Below are 14,902 nucleotides of genomic sequence, written 5' to 3'. Positions count from 1 at the left end.
TTCCATTGATATTAAAGGACTCTCAGAAACAGGGCAACGTCGGTATTGCAGAACCAACCACCATGCAACAATGCTTAGCACATTTCAAAGAACTGAAATAAGCCTTGTTATTGTAGCTTTGAATCTGTGCAGGAATGGTACTGTCGTGACCACACAAATGTGAAAGGATAAGTGGGTCAGGAAACTTAGCCGATCACTGGGGAAGGTGCAAATATGCGTCTATATGTCAGCAAATAAATTTTTGTTAGTGTAAAATGTAAGGAGGATTAAGGAAATCTGTGAAGCGTTCTACACTCTCAATAACCAGCTGATTTTGCTCGCCATCGCCGTCACTCAGCAGACAAGTAATCATGTCCGTAGCAAGCAGTCACAGGCAAATGAAGATAGCAGGGTGCATGTGCATTCTGAAATCTCCTTCTCAAGGCTTCGAAATTGTGTTGTTAAACAAACTGGTGCGGCTGTCCCAGAGAGTGCTGCTGAATAACTACTTAACACCAGCAAAGCAGAGTTCACGAGCTGCTCTGCAACAATAGCATTGTGCACACATCCACTTTCGTACTGCTGATCTTCTGATCAAAAGGGACCGTGAGCAAAATCAACAACAAACAGTGTCACGGTTCATGAGGCGCTTCAAGATCACCGAATTTTTCTGATTGCAGTGGAAACCAAGATTCCACTTCAACTTCACATTGCCGAGAATTTTACAAAGCAAAAAGAGAAAAAAAGCCATGAGAAAAATTTTCTTAATATATATATATATATATATATATATATATATATATATATATATATATATATATATATATATATATATATATATATATATATATATATATATATATATATATATCATCAAGACTCGTTATGCCCAACTTGTTCTGTGGACAGTTTTTACCCCATAAGCTGCTGCCACAGTTATTATTTTTTTGCGCAACAGATTGGATGCACATTGAAAAGTAGACTCATGAGTTAACGCATATTAGAGATTCTACACTGTGAACTAGCCGTGATTTAAATGCGGCAATGATTCTTGTTTGTAATCGCGTAATACCATGTTGTCACAACCTAAACCGAAATGGCTAGTGGAAGTGTTCAGTCACCCATTCATCGCGCAAATATTTATTGGAGACAAATATCTGCACAGCCGGCAGGAAATAAAAAGAAATGACGCCCCCGAAGATACATCTGCACTGCACACCCATGTTTTCACACAAGCCACACAGTGCCGCCGGCCACTCGTAACCCGGGCACCCATAATCACAAAATGTATTGAATGGTGCACCAAGACGCAAAAGGATGGCGGCGTTGCTTTTGTCGCCGTAGAAAACAGTCTGATGGCCGTGCAGCCAAGATCATGTCACGTCGCACACACGGCAGTACTCGAGCACAGTGCCCGCACGAGTCGCGATCAAAATGGTATTGGATACGTAGCAGAAATAACGTCATGTGGTCGCGATCACTGCAACCCTCGCAACGAATGCGACTAGCTAGCTGCGTAACGCCACGATCATTCCAGCATTCGGAAAGCACGGCGTCCGTCGTGAGCTTTCGCAGGTACACATTTCGCTGCCTTGACGTAAAAGCACTCGCTCTGATCGCAATCACGTTCACTACGCGGACACTTGTCACTGTGCTATGCAGCTCATGCACGCACAAGAAATTGACCGTGAGCAGCTGTTACTCGCCGCTGTCCATGATGATACTCGCAGGAATTACAAACGCTTGCAACAACCACAAACAGCTCCATATAAACACTTCGTGACACCGCCACTGCACAGGTCTCGCATCGGTTTGAAGAGGCGCTCTGTCAACTCCATCAGCGTTGATGATTACTGCTGAACGCGGCGAAGTTTGCAGTCGCTCTGAACACTGATTATATTAAGATGCGTCCAATATAATACGCTTCGCGACATCGCTGCCACTGCCAGGCCGCGCTCCCCAGTTCAGTCGACGGATGGCCATCTTGCCCCGGCAGGGCAGAACCGAGGCGGACGGCGGAGGGGCTCGAGACTTCACTGACGTCACGGGAAAAGCAGTCAATAGCTGCAATCCGGTCGCCTGCCGGATGCGCTCGTCCGCCAGAAAGTTGAAGTTTACCAACTTTCCATCCGTTCGCCGAACGAGGCGGATACGCCATGCCCGCTCGCGAAGCGGACGTGGCGGAAGGCGCTCCGAAACGATCGTACAACGGCCCTTAGGGTGAAGTCACCCTTTGAACCACTCGACGCCGCTTAAACCTGTTTTCGGGCGCTCCTTCCGCCATTGTGTTACCCGTGTCGACCTCGCCGCTGCTGTCGTGCGGGTGTTACTGCTGCGGGCCTGCGTTCCCGCACCTTTCATCGCCGGGCAGTGCCTGGATGTTGTGTTGCTCAGTGCTCCAACCATGCGAGAAATGGTTGGAGGATGTTCTATATTCCAAGACACCCGAAAAGGAGGCTTCTGTGGTTGCTCCGGCAACCGACGAACTCCTCATGCGTCTTTAGTGCAAGTGCCGCATGTTGGTTCAGTGGTGTTTCTTTTTTGCCATTTACCGCTTTTGCATTCAGCCAGCCAAGTATAGTACAACATTTGTATCTGTCATATGTCATTTCCGCACTATTCGTCTTGCTCGGCGTAAAAAAAAAAGGCAGGCCTCAGCGCCGAACCGGCCACTGCCTGCCACTTGCCTGTTTGCATCCGAAATTGCATGATGCAAAGTTTTCCCTCGTGAATGCGTACCAAACGTGCTTTCCCCGCTTGTAATCATTAGAAAACAATTGCCTTTACGAGGCACTTGTCAGCGAACCGCGGCCTGCACAAATGAGGGCACAGAGCACGAGTACAATCGCGGGCACACAAGCTGTGGTAATCACTGTGCACCTGTTTCGTGTAGGAACCAGTACGTATTAATTTACTTACGATTTTTTTAGTTTTTGACACGAATGCTGCGTTGGGTAGCTTGCGCTGCCTGTTAGCTCGATGCTTCGTCTAACGACGCTGCATTAGGTCAGTAAATGAGATTACCAGAACAGGTTGTTATGGGCAGAATGAGGCACTCATTCGAGTAACTCGACTGATATATTTGTACCGCTTTGTTTTTTTTTTTTGCGTGCGGTGTTCATTGTTTCATTCCAGAGCAGAAAATGTGAGGCTAATTCCAATAACAAATTCATCGGCAGTCTCATTTCGAAGACAAGAGCTTCGAACAAAACCGCGCCGCTCGATGGAAGAAGTAAAACAAGTGCTGGAATCAGCCTAGCGTCACCAAGCCGGAATATGAACTTCCGCAAAAGTTTTGCTCCGAAGCCTGAATTCTGCATCCATATCTAGATATCCAATCACAAATCTTTTGTCAATTTCAGTCATCTTTTTAATATAGATGTATACTTTGAGAAAGTGCAATAATGTTCATGTTCCCCTAAACGTAAATATTTGTAGCTTTATTGTGTGTTTTCATAAACACTGAATGAATGATTTCATGTTTGCTTGGGTAACAGTTTATTGTGTTCATCTAGGTAAGCTCAGACGAACAGGCGAGTGCTTATATTTTATTGCCGTTGCGGATAATCTTTGTTTCATCAAAACGTGCAAAACCAAGACACTGTTTCATCGACCTCGTCTGCTCAGTTTTCTTACCCATCTATTGCCCTCACTTGTATTGGGACCTTGACAGCTAAAAATTTAGAAAACAACGCCAAGCAAGCTTGGACAAAAATCACGCAATGCGTTCGAACAATTCTAATAAACTTGGTAGTTAGAAATCAACTGCAAAAGAAGTGAACAGAATTAGCTGCTTTCAGTTGAGGGATGTGTGGTCTAAAATAAATTTTCAAATTCTCCCCCCCCCCCCCTCCCCAGTGGATTGTAACATTTTTCAAGTGTTTTGTTCGCCCAGAGATTAAACATGCGTAGGTAGAACAACATCAACGGGTCTGTCAATACACGCGGTGGTATGCGGAATATGCCTTGACATAACTGTCATCGAATTTCAACTCACCTTAAAAGCGGCTTAAAACTTTTCATTGTATGCTCCTCTGCTTAGTAACGGTTCCTTTCATCGTAATATATTGCAAACCTAGGTCAATGAAAGTTAAAAGGAATTTTTTTCCTCTGCTTCTCTAGGAGGATGGTCGCTTGGCGCGAGTAAGCTAGCTGAATAGGCAAGTTTATGGTGGGGTGGAGTGCTGTTTCGACGCACCAACGAGTTCAGTGCATACGAGATACGTTTTGAACTATACCGATAGATTCTATAGAAGCTTCACTGACAATAATATCTTGCAAACCCGCTTTCCTTGTTACCGTGTACTCTGCGATGTCAGTGCATGTTAAGAACCCCAAGTGGTCAAAATTTTCGGTGCCCTTCACTACTGCGTTCCTCATAGCCTGAATTGCTTTGCGACGTTAAACCCTCATATAACCATATAACCACAATCCTTGTTACCGTCGATGCCTTGACGTTGGCTGCTTGTCCCGTTTTTAAAAGCAGAAGGTTCTCCAACAAAATTATGTGTTCTAGTCTCATGTAAAACAAGAGCACACCGTAAGACTCCTTATTTTTCTTATTTTAAGCGCCCGTGGCAAGCGAGCAACGAGCAGCCCTCTCCCCACGAGAACAAAACCGGCATGCCGCGGGTGCAAGAATGGTGCCCGCCGTAGCAGACGACGCAGCTGTCCTCACCCTGAGCGGAGACGCGGGCATCAAGGCACCCTAGCTGTGGCCACTCACATGGTACGTCACGTGGCTAACACCTGCACTCCTTCACTTGAAGGTCAAATGTACTGCGCCGATGACTTTGGCTCGACGCGTCTAGTAAAGCTTTCGCTTTAAAACAGCTCGAAGGAGCGTTTGGCCGCTCTAGGAGTATTCAACACGTTCGCGTAACTAACAGAAGGCATCCGTGCATCTCAAACACTGACTTCAGACCACTCAAGCTGGACAACTCTCCTACGACGAGTAGGCTTTATGGAGGACATCCGCACACTGCATCCTCATTACTACCTAGAAAAACAACAAAGCAAGAGTATCAGTCTAGCTCCAATACCGAAACATATGCTTAAAGACGTTCACACAAGGAAGCTACAAGCGCGAATATCCTACCTACGTGAACGCCCAGCCAATTCCACGAACGGGGCTTGCCATCTGGCATTACGAATGCCAAAGCCGTAGCGCGGATGTGATAATTGACCCTCAGAACGCTTGTCGAAACTTTCTGCATTGCCGAGTTCCCAAGCACGTAACCGGACTCATGGCCACCACACCCCTCGCCAAGCACCACAAAATCACCTGGACCCCAGGCCACTATAGACTGGAGAAAAATGAGAGGGCACATGCTCTAGCTCGAGGCATCATCAACCGAACAGGCCCCTCACCATGCATGTTTTGATCCCTCTGCCTTCCATGTATAACTAACGCCCCGAGTTTTCGCGTCTTCAGCGCGGCCATTTAGCCCCACCTCATAAGAAATTAGACATCCCATACGCCGTCTCTTGGCGGCAGATACCTCAACTTCATAACTACATCTCATAAACCCAACATTACATACCGTCGCTTGTGCCTGGCGCCAAGCCCGCCCTACGCTCTCCAAATTTCGTGGGGATGTGAGGCCAAACCGAACAATCTCCAGACGCAAAACACGTATTTTGTACTGTGGGAGGCACTGCTTACAAGCGATAACCTCGAGGGCCAACGGGCCCTCATCCAACAGGTCTGCAGGGCAGTTCTAGCCAGTGGAGCCTTGGAATAAGAACCCCACCCAGAAGCTCGAACCGCCCCCCCCCCCTCACCTTTCTGAATAATAAAGATTTTACGCGACAGCGTATGCAGCTCGCTAGTCCGAAAAGCCGTCGTCTTGTTGTAGGATTAGCAGGAATTCCTCACAAACGTGACCACAATATTCCCACAAGTTTCAAATAAAAACAAATTCGTCGGCATTGGGGTCGAACCCATGTCCTCTGCGTGCAGGCGGGCATGTAACGCATATGCAACAAAGGTTTTTCTAATTGCCTGTTTCGACAGTTTGCAGTAGGTCACAAAGGGTCTTTGGTTCTAGCCCGTTAGAGCGGCACCAAGTGAAGGCGTTGTGGTCTCTATGGCAGTAAATTGTGTTGGGCATTTGAACTGATTTCATAGTAATTAAAAATGAAAAAGATGGAAAATTCACTGTCCCGTCTACTCTTAACGCGAAGTTTGAGCGCCCTCCTAATTTTCTTCCTCCTCCCCTCCTCCGCAATAGCTCCAAATGTGATGTCACAGCCCACGTGACTAACCCCGCTTTCACGCACATACCGGTGACGAAAACTGCGGCTTCTCCGCCACAGGGGAGGGCAGAAGGTCACTAGATAAAAAAATATTGCCTGGGCTTCAACCTGGCCGAACCTAGTTCACAGAGCAGAAGCTCGATTATGCAGGGTGAGACACGGTTTGCTATGGCTTATCGTTTCCTCGCTATATCCTGTCGACGTTCTTTATCATAAGAATCATCAGATTCAATCAGTCGTCTACAATACACAGCCGAAGCACTGGTCTCGGCACGCGACTCCTCCATGGCTACCTGCGAACATAAAACAATGCTTCACGCTTTTTATTAGTTAATCACGTGAACGGAGAGTCACGTGGTTCAGCGCAATGCTATGTGAGCACTGAATACGTGGTTCAACGCAATTGCGAAGGCGAACGAACGCCACCAGCTCCGCGCGCCGCAGCTGCGCTGAGGGGCGACGAGTCACATCGTTTGACATTACTGCCACACCCACGCTCCGCCTCTTGGAGGTCACTTTTTTGGAGCCACATGACCTTGAGGTTTTCCATGGGAAAAATAGAGGTTCCTTTCTAAAAGTAAATTACGGTAACGTTATATTAACGGAGGCAAGCATTAGAGTTCTGGGACTACGAATGCAAGCCAACGGCAAGATCTCGGAAGCTATTCAAAGGCTGGAGGATAGCGCCAAACTTGTAGTCTCCTGAAACGGATCGCAAACAAACCTGCGGGCATGAAAGCAGCTAACATCCTTAGGCTAGTCCAATCTTTCATAATCAGCAGGGTAGTTTACGTGGCACTATTTGCTGCGTTGCAAGGTGGAAAAGGCTAACTGGATATTCTCATTCCTAAAGCGATCAAAACGGCCCTAGCTTTACCACCTAATAGATTGACGAACAGGATTTTTATATTAGGTGTTTCCAATACCCTCTAACAGCTCATTTAGGCTGCAACTACCTCGAAGTACCAGAGACATTTCCGCAGTCGTACTGGTCGCAGCTTTCTGGAAAAGCTGGGACATGAACGTCGAGCATTAAAATTAAAAATTGGTTTTTGGGGAAAGGAAATGGCGTAGTATCTGTCTCACATCTCGGCGGACACTGGATCCGCGCCGTAGGGGAAGAGATAAAGGAGGTACTGAGAGAAGAAAGGAAGAAAACGGTGCCGTAGTGGAGGGCTCCGGAATAATTTCGACCACCTGGGATCTTTAACGAGCACTGACATCGCAAAGCACACGGGCGCCTTTGCGTTTTGCCTCCATCGAAACGCGACAGCCGCGGTCGGCTTCGAACCCGGGTACTCCGGATCTGTAGCCGAGCGCCCCAACCACAAGGTTCCAAGGCTGATAAAGGGCAAATTAAATATACCTCCACTCCCTCAAAACTTACATACCATCTACCATGAGAGCCGGAGGCGGGATAAACCAGCAGCTTTAAAAGCCCGTATTAAGGGCAGACGGGACGTCTTGTATACAGATGCCGCAGTATGCGTGGACGGTAAGGGGCGCGTTTCGGTAACGACTAGGGAAAACGGGGATCCGGCAGCGTGCTGCAGCACCCGGAACTAGACCAGAACGGAGGCGGACGAATTGGCCATTGCACTGGTTCTAACTCAACAAAAGGGCAAAATTATTGAGAGTGAGTCGAAATCAGCGTTCCAAACTTTGACGTGCACCGCATTTCAGCTGTAGAAGCACGAGTGCTGGCTGGTGGCCCACCTCTGGCACAACAGGTCGTGTTCATTTGATCACCAGCGCGCGAAGGTTTGAGGGGGAAGGAGAAAGCGCACATACTGGCCCGAGGATTAGCTACCTACCGGGATCCCAGTGGCGGCTCATATGCAACCGCGCCCCCTCGCGCGACGAGGAGCCCCTAAATTTCGATGACGATCTTAGTACGTATCAAGAAATCTTAACTCGTTGCAAATTAGCCAGAGCGGTACTTCCAAAAGCGTGTAAGCAGCTCACCACAAGTGAAGAGGTTTTGTGGCATAAGCTACAAGCCGGAGTATTCCCATGCCCCCGGTGTTGTAGTACGTAGGACCTGGAGATTTTGAGCCCCAGGTGCAAGCGTTGCGAATGCATAGCGGAAATGATCCACATGATATGGACGTGTCCTAGCTTTCGAGGACCTGTCAGAACAAATGAGTCCTGGGAGGCACTGCTTCCCAAACAGGAAGAAAAGGAACATTATGAAGTCATCTGTATCGATCTGGCTGCTGCTGACATTCACAAGGTCCCAGTCGACGGCAAAGTGGCAGGACATGGCTCAGACTGAGCTGCGCCTCTGATCCTTTCGGGTGCTAATAATTGATATTGCTCTCTCTCTCTCTCTCAACGCGAAAGAAGAGGAAGCAGCGGTTATTCAACCGCGTGCGCTGATGGGAGCAATGAGATCAAACGCGACAAAAAAGGAGACGCTCATACCCGTCCTTTCCTGTACAGGGTACTCTAATCCGGACATTAAACAACGTGTTTCGGAACAGGCCCGGACGGCTGTGCACTGGTCCTGTTGCGTTCTGCAACATCTGCAGCAATAAAGAGCAAGCCCAACTGTGACAGCGACCTTTAACCGAACAGATCTTTCGACAACAGCATTTACACGGACGCTTTCTGCTCCTAAGATGCACTCCAATGCTCTGGCGGGCAGACCCAGCATATCCGTTTAACACAGACTACCACCGGAAGAAACATCCTAAACAGTCTCGGCATTCACATCCCTGATAACAACTCCACACTTCTCTTCATCCGAAGCCCGATCCAATCCAGCCTCCTCGTCAAACCCCTTCCGAGAAACACCTATCCGCAACACCATGAACCACGCCGCCAAGCCATGGCAAAGGCTCTCCTTAAATATTACGGCTCCGAGCAGTATGCCGTGTGGGTGGATGCCGCATGCTCGGGCAAGGAAGCGGCGGGAGCCGTGGTGGGCCATACCTTTCAATCTCTTGCTGCTCTTCCTCTCCCATTGGTTTCCTAATTAGAAGTGGCTGAGGAGGCAGACATCGTCCTTGCGATTGTCCACACGGAAGCTTGTTGTATTTTCAAGGATTTGAAAACTACACTACTAAATTTCGCGCATGGGTAAGTTCATGTCCCTGCAATTTGCATCTGTCCCCGCCCAGTGTTAACCCGCCCAGCCATGTGGAGCGCTCTGGGTGCCTGCGCTCTCGGGGAATCTAGAATAGTGCGTTGAGGGGCTAGTTGGTACGACATTGTAAGAATGAAAAGCTGCCTATGGGCCGCCACCAAAGTCTCATGCTTGCTGGGGGGGGGGGGGGGGGGGGGGTGCGTCCAGGCTACGATTGCTGACAAAGTTCAAGGTGAAGAGAAAGAACGTTGCCATTAAGACGGTCTTGATACGATCCGCAACGCCTTCAAAGGCAAGAAAATTCCATGGTGACAACTGTGTCAAGCTATTTTGGAAACTTTGACCTCGCTTTCATCATGGCCGGCAAAGCAGGAAGCTTTGCACTCATGCCTCAGAAGTTTTTTGGTGTTAAGGCCACGTCAGCTGTTTTAAAGAACTTTCGGAGTGTGTACAGATTTGGAGGAGTCTAAGGCGAAGGCAAAGGCGGTTCCACTTTCTTAGGATCTGAAACTCAGCTAGCTAAAAAGTGAAGTGAAAAACAAGATGGGGTGCCCTTTTAGAGTCATTGTCACGAAAACTGTATCTTGGCAAGCTATGATCAGTCAGTACCTTCAGCGCCATCTGGGAAGTCTGGCGCCCGACGATCTGTAAAAGATAAGCAGCCGGACCGAGTGGCAGAAGTGTTAAGGGATGGCGTGTCTACTGTTAACTCGGGCTTCTCGGTTGTCATCGAACAGTTGTTCTGCTCCCTTTTCCACCATGACCTCTTCCGTTCAGTCCTGAACAGTATTGATTGATCTGGTGCTGTATCTTTTCAGAATGCGTGGTATTTCGGTAGAAGGTTTCTTTTGGAATTGCTTAAGGTCTATCTTACCTCAGTGACTGAGCTATCATGTCAAATTTTACGTGCAGAAACGTGACATCTGTATTGCATCATGTGTAGCTCCTGTTTTATATCAGACCCTTTTAGCTGAAATTGACCACTCGCTCTACTGTATCGTTCAGGTGTTCCGATACGCCGACAATTTTTTAATCCTTTTAAATATTGACCACAAAGATAACTTGACACGAGTAGCGATGGACGTTTCAGCATGTTTTAACTCTACATTTGCCAGTCCTAATTTTACCGTTGAACTTCCTGATAACTGTTGTTTGCAATTCTTAGATTTAAAATTATTTTTAATGATTTTGACAGCCTCTGCTGGGCGTACATGCTTTGGTCAAAGAAGGCAATCCTGCCCTAACACTCGTGCCATTCGAACCTGGTTAAGAGGGGTATTGCGTCAATTTGCCTCAAGGCTTCGTTAGCCATGCCCTGTGCACCTCAGGTTAAGGTTAGCTTTCATGCTCAAGTTAATAACTTCCCGTCTCCTGCTTTTACGCTGGCCCTACTTCAGGCAGTCGCTGAGTTTCTACTGAAGTCGTTACGCTCCAAATCAAAGGCTTTGCGGGCAGATGCACAGGAGAGGCGGAAGTGCGAAGTTATACCCTACGCTCATGGGATCTCGCACAACCTGAGGAGGTTCGCCGGTAAATTCGGCATAGAGATACTTTTTTGTTCTCCACCTTGCAAGCAGTCGCGTTTGTGAAATTTAGCGAGAAAAGATACCCGAAAGTAGGTTGAGTGTGGAACTAACCACAGGAATCAGTTTGTGCATTGTAGATCGAATGTAACGTATGAGACTCCGCTGAGCTGTGGTAAGGTGTACGTCGGGTAAACGGGCCGCTGCATCAACATTAGATTATTAGAGCATTATAATTCCTTAGCTGATTTACATAGACAGCATCTGCCTAAGCACTGCAAAACCTGCAAGCGTGATGACCAAGAATGTACTCCACTTTTCTTCAGGATTACGGCTATCGAACTGAACGCCTTAAGGAAAAGAAAGAACGAGAAATTATCGAAGCCTTGGAAATCGCGAGGTTAGGGCCTGATAGATGTGTTAGTGTGGCATCCAGCCACTTGCACCGCAAGGAGTTGGAGTTTCTCGGTTTTACGAGATGATTACGGTTCTTGTCTTCGGGGTTGGTGCACATGCGCTTTGTTGTTGTAGGAAGGAGTGGTTGGGGCAATAAACCAGTGTTTAGTCTGCGATCATCCCATGTGCTTCTCTCCTGTCCCGTCCTTGCACAGTTATTTATTGTTCATATAACACTCGGGGAAGCCCGGCATCGAGGCTGCGGATAGCTTAGCCCGTGTTCTGGTACACCGGGTACTGACGGACACCGCATCACAGTTCTCCCGGGAGCACATGCACATATTCAGTTACCTGACTGATTCTCAACGAGCCGAGAGACAGCTCTAGCCGCCACCACACCCCTCATTTGATAATTATCACCAAACCCTATGGCGCTGCATCCAGACACGGACCTTCTCATCCCCCGATACCCCGTCCCACTACAACCGAACGCTCACCAACCCCTCTTGCATCCTCAGCAACCACCCCACCGCCACCCTCGCCCACATTCTATTCCAATGCCCGGCGGATCCTCCCCGGCGGTGCCCGGAGCATCTCACCAGCTGGGAGGACTGGGAGACCCTGCTACGCTCTGAGGACCCGTGCCGGCCAAAGAATGCCACGGACCGCACTGCCTATGCCAAGAAACGTAGAAGCATGAACGCTTGAGCGCAGTATAGCGCCGCGTGGGGGCCCTGGGGTCTGGGTGCTCCAAACACCTAAAGCCCCAACTCGATGGACAATTCCGAGGCGTACACGCGAAGCGCCTACGCGCACGAGCGTCTGGAAAACCGGTTTGCGCATGCGCGAAGCGCGAGGCGCGAGGAGGGCGCAGATATCTGGGAATGTCAGATATTTGCGCCTCGGCGCGCGCCGGAAGGGGTTCGCTGGTTTCTGACCGACGTGCACCAGAAAGCGGAGCTCTCCGAACATCCTGTACGGACTTTTTCGCGTCGTTTCCTCGGTTTCGCTTGGTTCACGTATGGCTGCGGCGATGTCTGAGGTTATAAATAACGAACTACTCATTGCTGCTGTAGAGAGGCGGCGCTCACTTTGGCTGGCAAGCGACAGGCTGCATAAAAATAAGAACGTGAAAGCAGCACTAAGGAGTGAAGTGGCGGAGGATGTACTACCGGGAGCACCAGGTGGGCATACACTTCGCTCATGATGAGCACTTCATGGTTGAAATGTGCTTGAAACTTTTCGCGCTACAATTGTGCAGAAAGCGTGGACCTTGTACAAAAGCGCTGGAAATCGCTGCGCGACAAATTCCGCTGCCTGTACACGGCACGTGAGTTGGGGCGGAAGAGCGGCGCTGGCGCGGACGACATCGAGCCCACGGACTTCGTGTGGGCACATTACGAACAGCTGTTGTTCCTCAGGGACACGATGGTCACCAGGCCGTAAGTTCATCAATATTTTTATTCCCATAACGAGCTGTTCGCTTTAAGGAACACAAGCAGTGCCGTCGTTTGCCGTGGTGGGAACGTTGCATGTGTGAAGCAAGCGCTATTTGACGTGATGCGATTACATCCGAAGCAAACGTGTTTTTTGATGCAGGACTTGTTGCAAGAAAATGCGGCATATTCTGTGGCAAAGCTGCAGCTGCGCGTGGTGTTGGCAATTGCTCCAGGTCATAAATTCAACGCAAAGTGTGCAAATGCACCAGACACAACCACCCTGTTGCTGCTTGCGCCGCTGAGCAAGCAGAACGCCGAGCCGCCGTCACACTGGCGGGAGCTAACGATAGGTGTATGAAAATCAAGCACTTTAAAAGTACGCAGTCTTCATATGCTGTCTTAATTGCTCAGTATTGTGTATTCTTAAACAGGCATCTTGTGTTGCTTACTGGGCTTTTCAGGCAACTTGAAGGCCACTGACGTCCACATATTAAAATTATGAAATCTCGGCATTTATTTCAGCCACGAGAGTGTTGTAAGTTTACAACATAACAGGTGGAATTTTTGCTACTGTTATTGAATTCTTCCTTTCCGTGTTTTTTTATAACTTATATATGAGGTATTATTTTCATCCCCAGGTTGAAAATCTGTTAATTTGATTGTTTTCTAATGATTTCATCTGGTCCCAGAAGGAAGCCTTCTGGTTTGCTGCTGGTTGAAATAGCCCGTGTAGGGCACAAACTATTTTTTGGCTTTAATCTACTGGTCCCAAAAGGAAGCATCTGGTTTGCTGCTGGTTGAAATGGTCCCTGCTGGGAGCTTCTGGTTCTGAAGTGAGATCTACTGGCTACTACTGAACTTTTTTTTGTCGGATTTACAACTTTTTTTTGTTGTATATGTTGTAATGGTGTTCCTCAATGCACAAAAGTTTTCATCAAAATCTCTTAGAGGTTTTCTGCTATACATTGCATAAATAGTGCTGAAGTTTAATGAGAAAACTATGTTTATTAACTAGCTGTTCCCCGCTAACACCTGTGGGATGCCCTTAATGAGGGTGTATATAAGCACGAGCACATAGTAAGTTTCAACCAATGTGACTGTAAGTTATGTGTATTGCCGCGCTTTGTTGTTGGCCTTGTTGGCACTCAATTGTTATGATTAAAGCTGCGTGTTCTCACTATAGGCAGATGTGCGCGGTCCTGCAGGGCAACACTTTTTAGTGTAGGTTGCTTCTGTTGTCCTGAATTTTTGGTGTGTGTTTATTGTCATTGAGCAACTCTTTAAAACATTTTGTAACTTGTCAGAAAGGGATGAAATCTAAGGACATAATACACGGATGGTTTATCCAAGTAAATGTTCGCGCTATCAGCAGTTACTGGTTCCAGCAGCTACAGGGAATGGACCAATAAACCATTTGAACTGGGACAATAAAGAATCCCATTTGGACATTTTCACCGCAGTCCTATCACACACTTGTAGATGCTTGTAAAGACATACCTGCAGCTCATGCTATTCTATTTGAAAGGATACCCTGTTGCTCAGATTCCAGTTCATGATCAGGAATGCCAGGTGGCGGACATAAATGCACAGATTTCATTTTTTTTATTTGTAGCTATTATGTGGTTGTGCGAATTAACATGCCAACCAATTGTATTGAAACTGTTCCCTCGCCATGAAATGCACGTGGCAGGCCGTGTGGATACGTTCAGCCAAACAGAAGTGCTGAAAATATGTTTGAGGGCATATCAGCTCCATTATTAATGAAGAAAATGTGACAATTGGGAATCCACAACAACACATTTATGATGCAATGATCACAGCTTGACTCTTGGCTGCTTAAGCAGTAAGTGTAGATCATGTTCAAAATATCACAAAGCAGCATGACCAGAAATAAGATCAACACCTTCAGCCTTACTTGCCTGTACACTTCAAATAAAAGCCCTCACAGTGAAATACTGTTAAAATGAAGAACTAGCATATGAGTTAAGACCAAGAAACACAGCAAATGGCACTGTAACATACAAAATATATTGCACATTGAAAGAAAATAACACCGCTTTGCACTGACTGGAAGCATTTAACACATCTATTATGCGACTCCAACACAAATGCTCAACATACCGTGTGCACCCAAAAGACCTCATGAAGGTTCCATGTTTATGCATATTCATGTAGGAAAATTCGACGCGTTATGTGTACATAAGGAACACCACTGTTTG

This window comes from Amblyomma americanum, chromosome 6 (genome assembly GCF_052857255.1).
Source record: "Amblyomma americanum isolate KBUSLIRL-KWMA chromosome 6, ASM5285725v1, whole genome shotgun sequence".
NCBI classification, from domain to species: domain Eukaryota; kingdom Metazoa; phylum Arthropoda; class Arachnida; order Ixodida; family Ixodidae; genus Amblyomma; species Amblyomma americanum.
The sequence above is the reverse complement of the archived record's forward strand: the minus strand, read 5'-3'. Positions refer to the sequence as shown.